The 18198-nt window shown below is 45.9% G+C and overlaps 1 protein-coding gene across 1 annotated transcript in view; it reads left to right on the top strand.

Moving 5' to 3' along the window:
- Galm (galactose mutarotase) overlaps positions 1–18198 on the top strand; it is a 52423-nt gene that overhangs the window by 29903 nt on the left and 4322 nt on the right. The gene's annotated exons all lie outside the window — the stretch shown is intronic.

Here is an 18198-nt window from a genome sequence, read left to right as displayed (position 1 = left end):
TCTTATTTTTTTAAAAACTTTTACCCAGTCTGCTGTGTCCTGTACCCCGTCTGTGTTTACCTACTGTTCTTGCTACAATGAGTTTCGGAAAGCTCATTCTAAAATTACATAAAAGCAGCCCCATTCTGCCCAAATTAGAGTTCTGGTAGGAAAGGCTTCCAACAAGGCTGTTCGTTGAGGCCCAGGTAGACATGTAGCAGTCAGTTGTTAAGGTATGCTGTATGCTCCCAGTTGGTGTGTTCGAGACTCTGCACTTGCCCAAGACACGCACATGCAGCCTTTATATTTAATCTTCCTTAACTAGCTCAATAGCTGGGCTCTTCCAAACCTTCCAGCAGCTAGCACACACTCCCCTCTGGTATTCCTGAGTTAACATTTTCTAAATCTATATTTTATCTTTGCTGCCATGTTTCCTTCTGGACAGCCCTCTCATGGGGCCACTTTCCCTTTGGACCTACATTTCGGCTGTCTCAGTCTCACCCTCCTGCTCCTTCAGGGCGTGGTCTGACCTACACTCTTCTCATGGCAGACTCTCCTCTTCTCCCTCTCCTTGTTTCTTGCCCAGGAATCATAAAAGTCCCGCCCCTGTCCCCCTGCCCAGCCATTAGCTAGACATTTCTGTTTTATTCATCCTCTTTCTGTTCAACCTACAATTCGTCAGTGATTTAATGACTTCTCTAGGGTAGATCTGTCTTTTCCCAAGAAAGAAAAATATCCCAAGGTTGCCTCTTGTTTCCAAGATGTTGCCAGTGAGCACTGACAGTCATGTGCTGGCTCGTGGGCTCAATCTTTCTGGAGTTCTCATGGAGTTCCTCAGGACTTCATCTAACCCTAACATCATGCCCAGGGGCCTAGTGTTTATTTCAGCCATCCGCAGACCATCTCTCTTTCTTTCTCTCCAGCCTGAGTCATCAAGTCCTGCTGATTTTTGCTTTTGATATTTCTCAAGTCTCTGTGGTCTGTCACGTTGATTGATTATAGGACTCTATCTGTCAGTACTCTTCTGGTTTAGGTGACTTTGTTTTCTCTAATCAGGGCCTAACTTACATTGTGGAAACATAAATTTTGATCAATAAATGAATGGGCAAGTGAATCTAAATAAAACCTTAAAGATTTGTTCTCCATCTGGTTCCTAAATAGATCTAAAATCCAAATCTTATTTCAATAATTACTCCTTTAAAATATTTTTGTAGGATCTGGACGTGCAGATTTCTTGTCTAGCTTGCATGAAAGCTTAGAGTTTGTTCCCCAGAACTGCAAATACTGTAGTGGTGCACACCTCTAATCCCAGCATTCAGGAGATGCAGGCAAGGTAGTCATAAGTTCTTGGTCACCCTTGGCTACATAGGAAGTTTGAGATTAGCCTGGACTACCCGAGACTTCACCTTAAAACAAACGAGACACACAGACACAGACACAGACACAGACACAGACACACACACACAGACACACACACACACACAGACACATACTTTTCACATTGCTACCCAGCCTAGACCCTAGGCGCTTTTCCAGACTGCTCTGCTATGCCTTGCTCACACCTCACCAGTCTCTGAAGCCCCACCCCGTCCTATGGGGACTGTAAATACCAGCTTCGACTCCTAAACCCCACTCACCCTCCAAGACTCATACGTACTACTTACCTGCCCTTCCCAACCTTCTCCAATGCAGCTTTGTTTCCTGTGCATGCATTTGGGAAGGCCTGGTGTTGCCTATCATTTTAAAAAACATGCTACCGCCTTGCCCAAGAGCTGCTGTGCTCTGGCCCCTCCTGGTTTCCTTTTGTCCCATCTGGCTTAGCTCTACAATCAATCAGAATCAGCCCTAACCCTGCTTCCTTTTCTAACAACCTTTGCACTGCCTTAGCTCCTGGATTGGCTTCTACCAACCCCAACCCAACCTCTCTTTCTCTATCCCCTTTGTTTCGGGAGACGTCAAGTTACCAGCCTGCCCCTGAGACCCTTGAATCCACAGATAAAAGACACTCAGACAGCTTTATTACTATAGAATTTGCCTGCTAGCACAAAAAAAAAAAAAAAATTGCTGGGCACAAATACCTCCCTCCTGGAAATGTGTATCCTTATCGATTTATTATCTTTGTATCTCTGCCCTAATCTTAGTGGCTTGTATCAGCTACACCCAGCCAACATCTTTGGCCATCTGCCCATAGCGGAGGCCACAGGCACTAGCTGCCCCAAAGCCTTACATGATTGCAGCCTTCTTCTCGTTCCAAAGCATGGCAGAAAAAAAGCCCCTCTCTCTTTTCTTGCATCTCCTTCAACTTTTGGGACCTGGAAGCCCCACCTGTACTTTCCATCCAGCAATTGGCCCTAGACCTTCTTTATTGACAAGTCAAGAACCAATTGAGGAGCAAGACCTTACCCACAGAGCCTCACCTTATAGTCTGGTGTCATACAGAGTTTCTTACAGGTTCAGATCCCTCTCTCTGTGTCCTTCTACCACTGAAGATGTTCCTCAGACATCTATCAGGATAGTTGTAAAAGGGCTTGATGTCTTTAATTTAAAGCTAGAGAAACTAACCTAGGGCTGGTGAGATAGCTGTCCAGGTAAAAGACACCTGCCCCCAGCTCCAGGGCCTGAGTTCAGTCCCTGGGTTCCATATGGTAAAAGAAGAAAATCAGCTCCCACAATTGTCCTCTGACCTCCACTGTAGGCTCCTCACACACAGTGACACATGTGTGTGCACATGGACTCCTATACACACAAAGGCAGACATAGAAGAAAATGTTAAAATGAATATAATAGGACTGGAGAAATGGTTCAGAGGTTAAGAACACTGGCTGTTCTTCCAGAGGTCCTGAGTTCAATTCCCAGGAACCACATGGTGGCTCACAACCATCTATAATGAAATCTAGTGCCCTCTTCTGGTATGCAGAAAATCATGTAGGCAGAATACTGTACACATAGTAAGTAGATAAATCTTTTTTAAAAAATAAATTTAATAAAATTAGTATATACACTTAAAACAAGGGCTCACTGCATAACCCTCACTATATAGATACAGCTGGCTTCAAATTTACAGAGATCTTCCTGCTTCTGCCTCCAGAGTGCTGGGATCAAAGGTGTGTGGTACCATGCCCAGCAGAAAATTTTAATTTTTTTTTTTAAACAAGAAAAACTAATCTATGCTAAATACAAAAACGAAACCAACTAATAATTAACCTGTAAGTCTCAGGAACAGCTCTTTTCCCTAGCCTCTCCACTCTTACCTCCCTTGCAGCTATTTTATTAGTGGTACTGGGTTTGTTTTTTGTTTTTTTTGTTTTTTTTTTTTTCAGACGGGGTCTCACTATGTAGACCTCAAACTCACAAAGATCCTCCTGCCTCTGCTTCCTAAGTGCTAGGACTAAAAGTGTGTGCCACTATGGCCAACTCCTTGCCACTGTTTTAAATGGTGTGTTAACGCAGCCATGCCTTCAAGTCAGCCAAGAAAACTCTGGTCGTTGAGAACCAGATATGAAAAATCTGAAGAGCTGAACTCTGACATCCTGTCTCATTTCTAAAACTCTGACCCAAAGACCACATGGAACGTTGACCAAAATGTTCTGGACTGGTGGCCTTGTGTCTGGAGATCTTATGAAAGAACGCTAGAGATCCAGGAGCTCCTGAGAGCCCACGGCAGATCCTGTGTGAATTGGCTAAGCCATCTGGGTCTGCACAGAGATTTTCTTAATTTTTCCCCTCTCTTAATGGTAATGGCGGTCTATGGATGCCTTACTGGGTAGAAGACAGCCTTCTGTGAAGAAAAATAGTGTTTTCCTGTTGAGGAATTTCAGGCGACGTTGGGTGTTAGATTTCATTTTGCCCAGTTTATCATGGCTGCACTTCTGGATTCAAGCTAGCAGGTGAGCTAAAGAAGGGCAGTGGCACACCAAGAAAATCAGTGGCCCTCAAATTTCACCAGAGAAACAATAGCAGTGAGTGGCTCAGAGTAGAGTGGCTACTGTTTCTGCTTGATCCAGTGCACAGAATGGTCTTCACTGGTCCATCAGCTCACGTTAGGATTCAGGCCTGGGTACTTAGACATAGGATCTAGCTGGCAAGCACACTGGTCCACTCTGCAAGTAGAAACTAGAGCATCATGTGTCCGCTGCTACCCTCAGCCCTGCAGATCTGGAGACAAGCCCTTCAGCTCTTATTACTTCTTTTTCCAGTTTTCATCTCCAGGTGATAACAGTTACCTACTGTGTGCCAGGTATTGTGTCAGACCTAGGCGAGCAATGTAAAACAAGCTTGTTAAGTTCTGCCTACACTGGGAATGTACAGCAGTGTCTGGAGCACAGCCTGTGTCCTCAATCAAGAGAGGCTATAGTCACCGAAGTACATGCAAGGCTGAGGAGATGGCTCAATGGATAAGAGCACTGGCTGTCCTTCCAGAGGACCCAGGTTCAATTCCCAGCACCCGAGTGGCAGCTCACAACTGGCTGTAATGCTAGTTTCAGGGAATCTGTTGCCCCTTTCTGTCCTCTACAGACACTACACAGATATGATGGGCAGACATACATGCAGGCAGTACACGGAACTGACCCACAGACATGCATGCAGGAAAAAAAATACACATAAAAATAAAGTACACATGAGACTGGCACTAAAGCCAGGGGGGATGGTACACATCTAAAACCCTAGCACTCTGGAAGCTGAGGCAGGGGGGTTACTGAAAGTTTGATACATAGCAAGTTCAAGGCAGCTCCAGATGCATAGCAAAAGCCTATATCTAGATAGGGAGATGATAGGTAGGTGGATAGATAGATAGATAGATAGATAGATAATAGATAGATAGATAGATAGACAGATAGATAATAGATAGAAGATAGATAGATGATAGATAGATAGATAGATAGATAGATAGACAGACAGATAGATAATAGAAGATAGATAGATAGATAGATAGATAGATAGATAGATAGATAGATAGATGATAGGAAAAAGGCTAGCAAGATGGGTAAAGGCATTTGTCACCAAGCCCAATGACCTGAGTTTGAGTCATGGAGTCTGAGTCTACATGATGGTAGGAGAGACCTGACTCTTGAAATTTTTCCTCTAAATTCCACATGCTCACTGTGGCATGCATGTTTCTACACTCATAAACTCAATGTATATCACACACACATATACAACAAAGAAACAAAGCAGTAGCACTATAAAAAAAAATAGGCCCATGGCATTAGAGCTGCTTGTTCTAGGACAGGTCCTGTCTAAACAGCATGCAAGGTCACTAAGGACCCAGGGACCTTTCCTGATGGCAGTGATGCTTCCCAAGGGGACACATTTCTGAGGACCTCTCCACAGCGTGATCCAAGAACAGCTTCATGAGCCTCCAAAATAACTCTCCGAGCTACCTGTGTTCCCTGCTAGAAAACACATCACCCACTGCTACAGGATTGGCAAGCATAAACCAGCCTGCTGGAAATTTGGCAGGAAGATAGCTCAGAAGAAAGTACTCCGCCAGGCTCCATGTACTTCCTATGAAAATTGCAGGCTCACGTCACGTGAATTTGTCATAATGGAAGTTATTTGCTAGAGCTCTGATTACTACCCACAGAGAACTGATGTAACACTCATGCCTCCCCTCCCACTGGTCCGACGAGGGTGGGTAGAGCTTCATTTATCCCAAAGAGGCTGAGGGATGACAGGCTTTGAATAATGTAACAGAGGCTGACTTAGTTTCCAGAGCAATCTCAGGTTCATGTGGTAACCACTGACTTTCATACTAAGAACTGGCCATACTTAGAGAATGGAACCCTGGAGAAGCTCCCAGGGGGTTTCTAATGAATCTGTTGTGGCGTGAGTGGCGATAGACGTTAACACTTCCGGTGTTAACTGAGCACAGGGGTAAGCCTATTTTTGAGAATTTTTTTATTGTTTTGAATAAAGAGCGTGAAGTAACCAAAGCGAAGGACTTGAGTGGCAAGTTTTTAAGTATATAATTTATTTTTATTTTATGTGCATTGTTGCTTTGCCTACATGTATGTCTGTGTGGAGGTATCAGATCCCTTGGGACTAGGATTACAGACAGATATACTAAAATTATAGCCATGTGGCTATTGGGAATTAAACCAGGATCCCCTGGAAGAGCAGTCAGTGCTTTTAACTGCTGAGCTGTCTTTCCAGCCCCATAGAGTGGAAATTTTAAGCTGTCCACTTGCTGGCTCCTGCTCTTCCAGGGTCAGCACCAGAGAGCAGGGCTCTGCTTGCACATTAGGCTCTTTGCTTGCTCAACCCTGCAGCTGAGGTGTCATGGCCGGTCTTCTGTATAATGCTTTATCTGAGGCTTTATCTTTAAATCATGGAGGTCTTTCGAGTGTTTTAATCCAGGAGAGTGACCTCACACAATTGTCAGCTTAGAAACATCTCACGGAGAGTAAGGGTGGGGCTTGACTGGAGACAGAGACCAGTTGAGAAGCTATTTAATGTCCAAGTGAGAATTAAGGAGGACCTAAGGTAGGGGTCAGCTGAAAAAAGGAAATTTTATAATATTTAAGAGGTAAAATCAGATGGCTGGGGCTGGAGAGTTAGCTCAATTGAATGCTTGCAGACCTGAGTTCCAGCCCCAGAACCCACATACAGAAAGCTATGTATTGGTAGAGCATGCCTGTAATCCCCACACTGAAGTGGTAGAGACAGTAGGATCCCTGGAGCTCTCTGGCCAGCCAGCCTAGCCAAATCTGCAAATTCCAGACCAGTGAGAGACCCTGTCTCATAAAACCAAGATAGGCTGGGCAGTGGTGGCACACGCCTTTGATCCCAGCAATTGGAAGGCAGAGGCAGGCAGATCTCTATGAATTCAATCCCAGCCTGGTCTACAGATCAAGTTCCAGGACAATCAGGGCTACATAGAGAAACTATGACCCCCCCAAAACAAACAAACAAACAAACAAACAAACCAAGTTGGATGAGCACCCAAGGAACAACACCCGAGATTGTTTCTCAAGTGGCCCTTGGGCAGTAGAAATGAAGATATAGTAGAAGGTAGAAGTGGTGGTCGTGGAAGGGGGCAAAAAGAGGGAGCGGGAGCATGAGGACGGGAATTCCAAGTGCAGGGGCAAGCACAGAGAGGAACTAAGAGAGCAGTGGGTTTAGCCCTAAAATGTGTGAGGTGAAGGTGCTTGTAGGACGTCTGAGTCAAGCAAGTGGCAAGCCGCTGAAGAGATGAGTGTGGTGCTAGGAAAGAGATACAGAACGACATGTGCACTTTGTAGAACAACCCTTGTGGGTTCAGAAGGAAGCAGACTGCGGAGAGCATCTGTATGAAAGCAAACTTAAGGGAGCCCGAGGAAACTGCCACCAACATTTTAGGTATGAGAAAGACCCATGCAAAGGGTGCTGGGAAGATGGCCAGGCAGAGAGCAGGGGAGAATGTGTCCTGGCTAACTCCTCCTGACAGCATGATCAGGGCAGAAGCTGGTTTGTAAACATGGAGGATTGACAGAAAATGAAGAGGGTCAGAGAGTGTGAGCCTGTGAGCCGCTAATCAGCTAAGGTAACTCGAATGCAGAATCCTCGAGGCCTGGGCCTGGGGAGTCTGTCTATCATCAACAGCCTATGAGAAATGGAAGAGGTGGGGAAGAGGAGAGAGGGCATCTCCGAGAGGCTGAGTACCACTCAAGGTAGAGAGGTTTTAAGGGCGAGGGAAACTAACTGGAGAACTGAAATGGTTATGGGAGAACTCGGGGAATCCAACTGATGAAGACCCCGAATGTGTGTAGCCTTAGTCGGGGCTTCTGTGAATTTTCTCCTGGTTCTTTCAGAAGTCAGGACAAAGAAGATGGATTGGCCTACAGTTAGGGTTTCCTCAGATCAAAGGCAGGAGGTCAGAGTGCTAGACAGGTCAAGGAACACCACTAAGCCAGAAGCTCAGGCAGTAGACAAGAGATCTTCCAAAAGTATCAAAGACTGGAAAGGATGGAAGTATGCACAGTAAGAAAACACGGTAACAACAGAGACCCGGCAGTCTCTGGAGAAGATCAGACCTATCTGGAACCTCACACCTGCGATGTAGCCTGAAGTCCTGGAGGCCACTGCTAGGCAGAGAGCGACGACTTCCGGGTGAACCTCTAACTTAATGGCAAATCCCTGTACTCAGTGCTGATGAGAGTCTAAGATGGAAAAACACTGTCATGAAAATGCCTTAGGTGGGGTTAACCATGAAGAATTGTCCTCTCACCTGGAAGTGACCTGCAGCTCAGCTCCCCTCTTCTGCTGTGGATGTCAAGTCATATCTGGAAGCGACACACGCCCCCACTGTGAGTCAGAGTCAAAAATCAGAAAGCCCTCAGTGGAATGAAAAGAGATTGGGGAGAGCAGGCCCCACCCACGCAGTATCGGAATCGTAAACAACCAGACAGCAGAGGAAAGTGCGGAGGAGAGTTGAGACTGTGAAATGTAACCAAAATGTTACCTCTACAGAAAAGTCCCAAGGTGCTTTTCCTGCTGGAATGAAGTAAAAATTCCCACCCAGGATGTTACTTTTCATTATCATCCTCTTTATGTTGCTTCCTAAAATAATAACTGCCATTCTGGAGATGACTTACCAAGATGGCTTAATTAAGTATCAAACGAATACCTGTGCCCACGAGCCCCATTACTGCAGGCCTCCTTATGTAAATCTCTCTGACTATTCCCAACCCGACTGGCTAAAGAGACAGATGTAATTGGAGCAGCTGGGCTGCAAGCACAGCTGGGCCGTCCCCATGGAGACCAGACTCCAGCGCGGAGTACTTCCTGTTGCCAGCTTTCTTCCTCGCTCTTTTTTTCATTGTGTAGCAGCGCATCAGCGCTCAGGTCTGTGCATACCAATCACTGGGGAGCCCGTTAAATACAGATTCTACCTCTGTATTCTCTGGTTGAGCTACTGGGTCCATGATTCTCACAAGCCCCTAGGCTGCTGGTGGTCCTTGGGTCTCGTTCCAAGCGTACAAGCGCCTCAACAGAGCTCCAGCTAGCCTGCAGGAGCCTATGTTGCTTTCTCATTTTGGCACTATTTCTCCCCATCCACCCCACTCCTCTTCCTCCCCCCCCTCCCCCCAGCTCCTCTAAGGTCTCCGGTGGCCTGTAGTTTCCTGTATTCTCCCTCCTTTCTCCAACACGCCATTCGTGAGCGCTGGGCTCCATCACTGTGCCGCTGGGCTCCGTCACTAAACATGTGTTCCTCAGGTGAGTTTTCCGCAAATGGCGTTTAGCCAGTGGTCTCACTGAATAAGACAAGCTGAAAATTCTATTAAAGCACAAATGGGTGGGGATGAGGCTCAGTTGGTAGAATGCCTGTCTAGCACGAATGGAGTCTCGGGTCCATCCTCAGTCCTGCATAAAACCAATCGTGGCCATACCTGTGATCCCATCACAGGCAGTAGAGGCAGGATTAAAAAAGTTCAAAGTCTTAGCTGTACAAGTTCAAGGCCAACCTGGGCTATATGAGACTCTGTCTCAAAATTAAAAGTTTTAAAAGAAATAAGAAAAAATAACCAAATATCAGAGTAGCCACCAAATAGACAACCAGCTTCACCACTTTTGTCTCACATTCACATAGTCCTGCCGTGTCACAGCTGGAAGACATCACCTATGTATCTGTTCCGCAGCTGATTCCAGAGCTCAAGAGCAACTGGGTGTCTCTGGGAAAGGACGCTGCTTTGTTCATTGTCCACTAGGTCAACATATTAGAAAGGCCTTTCTTTTTTCTTTTTCTTTTTTCCATTTTTCATTTGCTTGTTTGTTTGTGTTTCTTTTTCTTTCTTTTTCTTTTTCTTTTCTTTTTTTTTTGGTTTTTCAAGACAGGGTTTCTCTGTGTAGTTCTGGCTGTCCTGGAACTCACTCTGCAGACCAGGCTGGCCTCGAACTCAGAAATCTGCCTGCCTCTGCCTCCCAAGTGCTGGGATTAAAGGCGTGCACCACCACTGCCCTGCTCTGGCTCATCTTTTAAGGTTAGAGTTCTGTCACAGCACTGCAAGACCTTTGCTGGCCCATTGGACACCCACAATCATGGCACTTTTACAACCCTATAAAAGTTTATATTGTATAGAGTCTGTCTCCGCCATCTGCTTCTAGGCTTCCTGAGGTCAGTTTAACCAAAAAAAAAAAAAGAGTTGGACTCAAAAATTCCTGTTTGGGGACTGGAGAGATGGCTCCGCGGTTAAGAGCACTGACTGCTCTTCCAGAGGTCCTGAGTTCAATTCCCAGCAACCACATGGTGGCTCAGACCATCGGTAATGGGATCTGATGCACTCTTCTGGTGTGTCTGAAGAGAGCAACAGTATACTCATATAGGTAATAAATAAATCTTAAAAAAAAAAAAAAAAGAGCCGGGTGGTGGTGGCGCACGCCTTTAATCCCAGCACTTGGAAGGCAGAGGCAGGTGGATTTCTGAGTTCGAGACCAGCCTGGTCTACAGAGTGAGTTCCAGGGCAGCCAGGGCTACACAGAAAAACCCTGTCTTGAAAAATAAATTCCTGTTTGTGTGTATGTACGTGCACAGGGAAGTCATGGGGTAAGCTCAGCTGGTGTTCCTTTGGCTCCACCCTTCTTGTTTCCTGAGGCCTCTCACTGGCCTGGAACAGTTGGCTTGGCTTGCTGGTCAGTGAGTCCCCAGCAGCTCCCTTTCTGCGTCTTCCTGGAGCTGATTCTTTACATAAATTCTGGGGATTGACTCAGGAAGCAGAGCACTTAAGTGATCACCACAACAGTCCCTATGTTTGCTTCCCCACCCCACCCCACCCCAAGGTAATCTCAAGGATCCATGCTCCTGCTGTCCTCTCTCCCTCAGGCATTTAAAAACAGTGTGCAAAGGGCCTCCTTAGAGACTCGGTAGTAAGTGCTGAGGCAAAAACACCCTGGAGTGCTTACTGGAGTCGTTGCCACATAATAAATCATTCCAGTGCAGTCATTTGTTGTCTAGTTGTTTCTGTTAGTCAGGACCAATGTTAAACTATATTAAAATCTGGGTTTCCTTCCTAGTCCTGCTCCCAGAATGACGACTCTGAAACTAATTATTTATTATTAAATGTCTAGGCCGTAAGCTTTGGCTCATTCCCGACTAGCTTGTAACTTATTTAACCCATTCAAACTTTCCTATGTCTACCACGTGGTTAGTTACCTCTCCTCAGACCCTGGCTGCTTCTCTCTCTCAGCATCCCCCTGAGCTCATCTACCTGCTGCCTTATGTCCAGTCTCCTCAGTCTGTCTCTTCTCTCTGCATCCCCTTTTATTCTCATGCTATTTCCCAGAACTCACTCTCTCTCTCTCTCTCTCTCTCTCTCTCTCTCTCTCTCTCTCTCTCTCTTCCTGCCAGGGTTCTACCTCCCATTTCCTGCCTCAGCTCATTGGCCATTGGCTTTTTTATTGGCAGGCGATGCTTATAAGAAATTATCTCTACAGGCAAGTCATTCTCTTGGGCCTCCAGCAAAGATCAGAGCTGGCATACAGCATCTGAAGATGTGTCTTCCGTGTTTGGCTGTTGGTGTTGGCTTTTGGTTGGGAGCTCATTTCAGCCTGTCACCCCGACAACACACACCCCTCCTTCGGACTTGAGCTTCCCAATGATATGATGGCTGGGCTTCAAGAGCACATGTCTTGAGAGCAGCCTAGGTTGAAGCCATTTTATATTTCATAACCTTGTCTCAGGAACCACACCCCAGCAACTTTGTCGTTTGAGGTGGTTGTTAAGGTGCATGTAAGCTCAAAGAGGAAAGAGAGATGCCAGCAGTCAGTGAGGGGTGTCAGTGTCACGCCGGCAAAGGCACACAAGCGATGAGAGTAGGCTAGGGTGCAGTCTGCCACAGACATGAAGAAAGGCCTCGTCCCTTACCATAAGACCTGAGAGGTCAAGGCAGGCGGGCTGCAGAAGAGCTGTGAGCTTTCTCTTCACTTTCAGAGAGTGAATAACTATCGCTGTATCAGTGATCAGAAAGAGGAAGACTGACTTCTGGTGATAGAGTCTAGCCTTGTCAGAAAGCTCTGTCTTCAGGGACCAGATCCACTTCTTGCTAATGTTGAGAAGTGCAGTTCAGCTATTGCAGCTGGAGCGACATGCTCGTGAGCTCTCTGTTGACCCTGTCCACATGCCCTTTCTGCTGTCATGCCTTCACATCTGGATCGCAGTCACTCCTGTCACCATTCCTGTCACCATCCATGGCTATCTCAGTGTTCACTGGCAGTACCCGGGCCTCTGGTCTTGTCTTCTCGCCTGCTCATTGTGACTCTCTTGGGTTTGACTGGTTTCCTCCCATGTTGGCCCTCTGTGGCCACTCTTCAGGATGTCTGTCTCTGAGAGCTCATCATTCTTCACCACAAGAACCTGTGGCCCTTTGATCCCTTTTGTTCCGCTCGCCCTCACCTACCCACTCATGACCTCGCTTCCACCCCTATCCCACCCCAGCTTAGGTCAGGAGCTCATCACTGAAAAGCACCCCTTGGCACATGCTCTCAACTTTCTTGCCTCTGTCTCCTCTCATAGTCTGCCAGCAAGCCCCAAGCTGTTGGAGCCAGCCTGTACTCACCTCAGCTGCTACCCTGTAGCCATGTGAACAGCAAGTGAGGGATCCTGCTGTGTGTGCTCAGGCTTTGCTGGAATGAGGAAGCAGGATCAGTCAAATCACTCCCGTACCCTTGAGCTAAACCTCCACGGCTTTGGGTTTTAGCTTTTGCTGCTCATACCTTAACACACACCCAGCCATATCAGGAGGATAGGGGTCCTCTTCAGAAAGCACACAAGCTAGATAGACAGACAGATGGACGGACAAGGATGGATGGGTCTGGTGGCTTTCAGATTGGAACCATGACCTGGCATCCAGTCTGTGGACACACTTTCCATTTCATTTTCATTTTCTGTGTATTCAGCTTTGCTCAAAGCATGATTGACGTTTCCTTTCTATTCTTAGCACAAAGCAGAAACTCACATATGCAGATTAACCAAAGTTAAAAGAACTTGTTCATTTTCCAGAGTCTTAGAAAAACCAAGAGGACTGGGGGGGGCTGAGGGTAGAAGGTGCTGTCACCATGGCAGACATATCATAGTGCGTCAGAAAGGGCCGTCACTGACACTGGGAGGCTTTGAGGTCTAGAGATGTATCGCTACGGGCAAGTCCCTTTGGCACCTGGGTCAGTGCCTCTGCAAAGCGACGGGTCAGCTTGAAGCAACTCACACAAGCCATCTGGACTTTGTGTTCTTTGTCACAGAATGCTGCCACCTTCACAGTGGCTCCTGGTTTCCAGCATTGGCTTCAAGCAGCCCAGCTTTTCCATCAAGCAAAGGGTCTAGCTCAGGCCAGCAGCTGTGGAGGACAGGAGACTGCCCCTGCCCTTCTGGAACTCACCTTCGGAAGAGGCGGGAAGCTTGCTGTAGTCCATAGTAAATGTTTGTGCAAGCCAGTTCCATGTCTGATGATAACAAAGAGGAAGAGAGGATTAGTCTGCCTGTAATTTTGCCACTGTAATGAATACTGACGTAAATATCTAATAGGTGACACTTGTGAAAGGCAGTGCTCCAGGAGATGCTGTTAGATGCTGTTAGAGGACTGTCAGACAGTCCTCTTGACTTCTGTTGTTGTTTTGGTGTTTGTAAATGAAGATACCTGAGACAAGTTCTCTCTAGTTTGTAGCTGCTGTCATGTCTGCTTTATATATGGCATGGACATTTTTGATAAATGATATGCTTGGCTGTTTTTTTTTTTTCTTTCTTTCTGGCTGTTCCGGAACTCAGTATGTAGACCAGCAGAGCAGACTGACCTCGAACTCACGGAGATCCACTATGCCTGACTTTGGGTTTTTAAGCTGTGTCACCCAGGCTGATCTCTAACTGGAGCTATGCCTGCCCAGTCCTCACAGGCTGCTACTGCAAGCATCAAGCACGCACCACCATATTATAGACGACTCTTTGTTTTCCCTGTTGCTGCTGTTGCTGTTTCCTGTTGTTGCTCTGAACCCCAGGGTGACCTTAACCTCAGGGTGATGCTCCTGCCTCATCCTTGTAACGCTAAGATCACAAGTATGTATCACCATACGGGACCTAGAGAGAGTTCTTTTCACATTTATGGGCATTTATTCTTCCTGCATGTATGCTTGTGTTCATTATGCATGCCCGATACCTGCAGAGGCCAGAAGAGGACATCAGAGCCCCTGGAATTGACATTAACAGACATTTTGTGAGTACCATATGCATACCGGGAATTGAACCTGGGTTCTCGAGAAGAGCAGCTGGTTTGCTCTTAACTGCTGAGCCATCTCTCTAGCCCTTAGGGATATTCTTAAGTAATGTGTTGGACTTTACCAGGGCATGGTGGGAGTCACAGAAAAGGGTATTCCACTTACTTAAAAAAAATCCCAAAGACATGGTAAATCTAGGGGACAATTTTCATAATTTCCACACACCTGCCTATGATACACATGACAACATATTAATGAAAAGAAAAAACAGATTAAGCTGGGCTGTGGTGGTGCACGGCTTTAGTCCCAGCACTCGGGAGGCAGAGGTAGGTGGGGCTCTGAGTTTGAGGCCAGCCTGAGCTAAAGAGTGAGTTCCAAGAGTTCCAGAGAAACCCTGTCTTGAAAAACAGAAAGAGAGAGAGAGAGAGAGAGAGAGAGAGAGAGAGAGAGAGAGACTTGAACCATATGACTTTTTTCTTCCCATTTAGCAAAGAAAGAAAAGGAGGGAGGAAGGAAGGAAAAAAGAAGGAAGAAACAAAAAGAGAAAGAAGAAGAAAGAAAGAAATGAAGGGAGAAAGAATCTCATTTTGGAATTATTCCAAATTTGTTTGTTTGAGATGAAGTGTCTCATGTCAGTGGTTTTCAGCCTTCCTAACACTGTGACCCTTTAATACAGTTCCTCACTTTGTGCTGACCCTCAACCATAAAATCATTTTTGTTGCTCCTTCATAACTATAATTTTGCTACTGTTATGAATCATAATGTAAATATCTGATACGCGACACCTGTGGAAGGGGTCGTGACTCACGGGTTGAGAACCACTACTCTATGTAATCATGGCTGTCCTGGAACTTGCTATGTTAACCAGGTTGGCCTCCACATCACAGAGATCCTACAGCCTCTGCCTCCCGAGGGCTGGAATTAAAGGGATGTGCAACCACATACAGCTCTTCCAAATTTCTAATTTTGTGTCAAGGCATAATTTTTAAGAATTAACCCTCTCCAACCTCTGATTGATGCTGTATGTCTTACCCTCATCTATTGATTCATTCATGTGTGGGTAGGCTTCTGACAGCCAGGAATATCATTTATCAAAAATGTCCACGCCGAATGTAAAGCAGACATGGCAGCAGCTTCACTACAGGAAAGGGTAAGTAAGCACTGACTTGCAGTTTGCTCAGTATGAGCAAAGCAGGCCTGCAGTGTGCCCTGTGCCACTGTAATGAAATTCCGTGGCTTCTTTTGTTTCTTACAGTCTTCTGTGTATACCTTGTGGAGAGAAGTATTTATAGGCAGTTTTGACACACCTGGGGCAATTAGGCCTGTCACAAGATCCAGTCAAGTACGGCTTTAAGAAAGGCTTAAATGTAAACAGGAAAAGGGGTAAGATGAGAGTGTCATAAGAATCACTGTTGCCTTTTAAAAGGCGCTGTGGAAACCAGGCCTGGTGAGGAGCAGAAGTTCAAAGTCAAGGCCATCATGGGGACTGTGAGGACTCACCCCAGAGTTTGAATCCCCCCGATTGGATGTGAAGGTGGGGGAGAATTTTCTCCTCCCACCATGGCACGAGTACCCATGCACATATAGCGCCAAATACACACAGTATTCAAAATTTGTAGATTTTTGTGATCAGTCTGGGAGGCGTTTGGCCACACAATTGGTGCACGATAAAAGCAGGCAGACAGAAGCATCCTGACTCCAGGGTGATGATGGGCAGGAGGAAGGTGTCCCACAACAGGCATCTTGGTAGTAAAGCCACATGTTCTTTCATAAGATTCCCTGACAAAGAGAGTCCTGAGTTTCGTGACTTGGAGGTTGTGAAATCAGCGGGCTGCCCTCCCACACCTCTATAATTTCACAGCGTTCATTGTAAAGAAAGTCTGTCTTCAGGTTTGCCGCTGTATCAGAGGCCTGCCAGACACCACAGAAATAATAAAAAACATTACCTCAGAAATCCAGAAAGGGAAAACTCTATCTCAAGGAGAAATGAAATGTATCTAGCATACATGGAGGTAAAGAATGATTATCATGTCTGCTGTCTGCCATCAGACAGAAAAATTGTCTTTACAGTCAGGCATGGCGGTGAACACCTTTCAACCCAGCACCGGAAAATAGGATCTCTGTGAGTTCAAGACCAGCCTGTTCTTTATAGTGAATTACAGGAAAGTCAGAGCATAACACTACATAATAGATAATATATAATAAACTATTAGATAATTATATAATAGACTATTATATAGATAATCTAGATAGATATAGAGAAAGAGATAGATAGGTACAGATAGAGATAAATATAGATATATCTATAACTATAGATAGATAATATAATAATTACATAGTAGACTATGTGCCAAAAACAAAAACATGAAACATATGTACATATGTTTATATTATATGTGTGTGTTTTTACAATAGAGGACTTCTGAAACAAAAATGACAGTTGGACAATTGTATAGTAAACAACCTTGATAAATATTTTGCAAAAAGAATGAAATATAGAAACCTAAGATGGCCACATATGTATCTTGGAAAGCTTCTCCACAAGCTGACTTGATTATACTTGTGGTTTTTTGTTTGTTTGTTTTTGTTTTGTTTTGTTTTTTGAGACAGGGTTTCTCTGTGTAGCCCTGGCTGTCCTGGAACTCACTCTGTAGACCAGGCTGGCCTCGAACTCAGAAATCCGCCTGCCTCTGCCTTCCAAGTACTGGGGTTAAAGGCGTACGCCACCACTGCCCAGCTTGATTATACTTGTTAAAGTCTACATTTTTAAATGCTTTTAAGAAAATGTACCCAGTGGATCCCCATCGGCTAGAATTTGGCCTTTGAGATCGAAATTAGCTGCTAATTTTTGCAGAACTAATCAAGATGCAGAGGACTGACACATGCACAGCAGATGTGCTTGCTCAAGTGTTTCTAGCGCCACCTCCTGGGAAGCAGGTGCTTTTACCTTCTGTTCAAAGGGATAGAAACTTAAGTCTAAGAATTTTGAAGCCGGGTGGTGGTGGTGCACGCCTTTAATCCCAACACTTGGGAGGCAGAAGCAGGCGGATTTCTGAGTTCAAGGCCAGCCTGGTCTACAGAGTGAGTTCCAGGACAGCCAGAGCTACACAGAGAAACCTTGTCTCAAAAAACCAAAAAAAAAAAAAAAGGGAGGGGGGCGGGGGCGGGGCCCGCTGCCTTTTTTTTTTTTTTTTTTGAGACAGGGTTTCTCTGTGTAGCCCTGGCTGTCTTGGAACTCACTCTGTAGACCAGGCTAGCCTCGAACTCTCGAACTCAGAAATCAGAACTCGAACTCAGAAATCCGCCTCCCTCTGCCTCCCAAGTGCTGGGATTAAAGGCGTGTGCCACCACCGCCTGGCAGGGGCCACTCTCCCAAATAGGAAGAGGGAGGTTGGGAGGGGGAGTGCAGGATATCTCAGTCTTTGTAAAGTGCTGCCTTGTAGGTATCAGGACCTGAGTTTAGCCCCCACAATGTACAGAAAAAAGTCAGTCAAGGTGGCACAGGACTAGGCAGGCAGAACTGGTAGAATCCTAGGGCTCACTGGGCCAGCCAGCCTAGACTAGTCAAGTTCCAGGCCAGTAAGAGACACTACCTTTGATCCCAGCATGAGAGGAAAAGGCTAGCCTGGTATAGTGAGACCTGTCTCAAAAACAAAACAAGACAAACATTTTACCATAACTGAGACCATAAAAAGCCCTCAGCAGTTTCCTAAGGTAGAAGAAACTTAGCCAGGCGGTGTTGGCACACGCCTTTAATCCCAGCACTTGGGAAGCAGATAGTCAAGTTCCAGGCCAGTAAGAGACGCTGCCTTTGATCCCAGCATGAGAGGAAGAGGCTAGCCTGGTATAGTGAGACCTGTCTCAAAAACAAAACAAGACAAACAGGCAGAAGCAGGCGGATTTCTGAGTTCGAGGATGGTCTACAGAGTGAGTTCCAGGACAGCCAGGGCTACACAGAAAAACCCTGTCTCGAAAAGAGAGAGCTGTCTCGAAAAGAGAGAGAGAGAGAGAGAGAGAGAGAGAGAGAGAGAGAGAGAGAGAGAG

This window comes from Grammomys surdaster, unplaced genomic scaffold (genome assembly GCF_004785775.1).
Source record: "Grammomys surdaster isolate TR1022 unplaced genomic scaffold, NIH_TR_1.0 149, whole genome shotgun sequence".
Lineage (NCBI taxonomy): Eukaryota > Metazoa > Chordata > Mammalia > Rodentia > Muridae > Grammomys > Grammomys surdaster.
This window is presented reverse-complemented; position numbering and strand designations above follow the sequence as displayed.